We start from the raw sequence: 2,474 nt of genomic DNA, 5'->3' as shown, positions 1-2,474 counted from the left end.
TTGTGAGAAAATCAGTGAGGCTAAGTTTAGTCCATGGGTGGGTATGGTAATTTTAGCATGTAGAAGGTGCTCTAGAATGTGACAGAATGTTGGATCATAAATATTGCCTGGAAACCCTGCTTGCATTCTATATCCTGGTGTCATCGGCCAAGGACCAGAGAGCAGCTTCGATAAAGTGTTATCATGGCCCACTACAATCTCCCAACAACACTATCCCCTAAACTTTTAATGACAACATGTGATTTGCCTCAGTAAGTCATTGCCATTTCACTGGAAGTTTGCTGACAGCTTTTCCTGGTTACCCAATTCAAGATTACCTAATATAAGAGAACATAGTCCGTGGAGAAACAGTTCAAAAACTTCTGTTTATCAATGGCCTCTCTCTCCTAAGAAGTAATATAATGGTTTAAATGATAATAAGACTCACAGTTATTCATCAAAATGTGACTTTTCCATTGTCAACTTCCTTTAGGAAGGTGATAATCCATTTGTTAGAGTAGACTTAGGGATGATTGGATTGCAGTCCATCTCTTTTGAGGCAGAGTTGTTCCCGAGTCTGGTTTGGAGCTACTTTAGGGACGTTAATGATGTTACATCAACTCATTGTTTGATGGTTTAGTTATATAAAACAATGATTATATCATCCATGACACCTGGAGATTGTTACCACCTAGCGGGGTCAAGTGTGGCAGATCATCTAATTACAAAACTAATGTATTTAAATTGACAAATCCTGTTAATACCCAAGATAATGTAAAGATTTGTATATTTATGTAAACCAATAATCCTCTATTCCATGAAGAGTCCTGTAAAGCTCCCTCTTCTGGAGTTATAATGCAATATCATCATATTTTATGACTGTTTGAATTCATGAAGGTGACATCTCTCATGACTGGAGTCTGGCCAGTCTTTCCTTCCAGTTAAAGGCTACATCACCTCTTTATAGTGACAGTTATCTATTACTGACTTATTTAATTATTTAAATCATTTAATCGATGGACAATGTCATCATTGATTCTGTTTAGAGTTAAATTGCTATCAGGGACAAGGATAGGAAGGTTGTAGACATGGACAAAGCAGTTTCTGGATGACCTATGAATAACCCAGAGTACTAGGGATACTGCTGTGCCAGATGTGGGCCCATCATCTCAGGTCCTCCCGCACCACAACAGAGATTCAGGAGCTGGTGATAATGTCAGGCCAACAGAGTTCATCAGGGAAGACACTACGATTATCTCTTTGTTAACTTACGGAATTTTAAAAATCAGTGAAGACAGCATACCTTATCATGTCCGGCACGCCTGCGAGGAATTGATGAGACAAAAAGTTCAATGACTTACACCTTTAAATATGTAATTATTAAATCGTTTCCTCATATAATCTGTGAACCCTGAAGTTTGGTGCCACCTTGTGGGACTCAGTTGTGACAGACGATCTAACTATCTGATTATTACATTATTCAAATCTGCCTTTTTCTACTCCAGGAAGAGTGGAGTCTGGATTCACCTCTTTGGTGTTAATTGTCCATTGTGGTGATTTCATTATTTAGTTATGTATTTATTTTAGTGAATGGTGATAGCATTTTGTTCACTCTCTAGGGGTGAATTATGAGTAATTATCTCATTATTCATTCAATTTTTGTTCAAATCTATGATCAAAAACTCAATTTTCTCTTCAGTTTTGTGCTATCTTGTAGGAGTCATGTATAAAACACCATTCAATAGTTTGATTTTTATTCATTTAATTATCTAAGTATTACTTCCTTGACAATCACTGGACTCTGGTTCCATCTTATGGAAATTAAGTATGAAGGACTATCCAATCAGTTACTTGTTTGATTACGTATGTAATGATGGTGTCATCCATTGTGGTTTTGGCTGCTGTGTGATTGACACAGCAGGAGTTTGATACCAGATCCAGTGCCCAGTGAATGAGGGACTGATTTCTGATTTCATAATAATAGATTTTGAAGGATCGAATGTTTAACCGATTTAAAAAAATGCATTGTTTCGTACCATGAGTTTCTGAGATCTTGCAACAGAAGTGACCCATGAGGGACACAGGCAACACCGATTTTACAAATGGAATAATTTTATAAACTCATTAACAGAGAATCTTATCTAATGAACTCTGTTGGGCTGATAACATGACACACCACCAACTCTAAATAATTCTAAATAACCATATGAGAAAGTGGGGTACAGGACTTAATAGAGAATTTTCAATTCAGGAATCAGAAATGACTGAAAGAAACATAAGACATTGCGCAAAATTCTTAGTCATCAGCCAAATTCAAATCAAAACAACCATGAGAAACCATATGATCAAGCTGTCCTAAAGGTAAGAGAATGAAAAGAATATATATATATATATATATATATATATATATATATATATATATATAATTTGTAGCTCCCTTGCTACCATCTCTTCCACGAATCGGTCGAAGGCCTAGAGTTTGAAATAAAGACAAG

Source organism: Phodopus roborovskii, unplaced genomic scaffold, assembly GCF_943737965.1.
Source record: "Phodopus roborovskii unplaced genomic scaffold, PHOROB, whole genome shotgun sequence".
In the NCBI taxonomy this organism is placed as follows: Eukaryota; Metazoa; Chordata; class Mammalia; order Rodentia; family Cricetidae; genus Phodopus; species Phodopus roborovskii.
The sequence above is the reverse complement of the archived record's forward strand: the minus strand, read 5'-3'. Positions refer to the sequence as shown.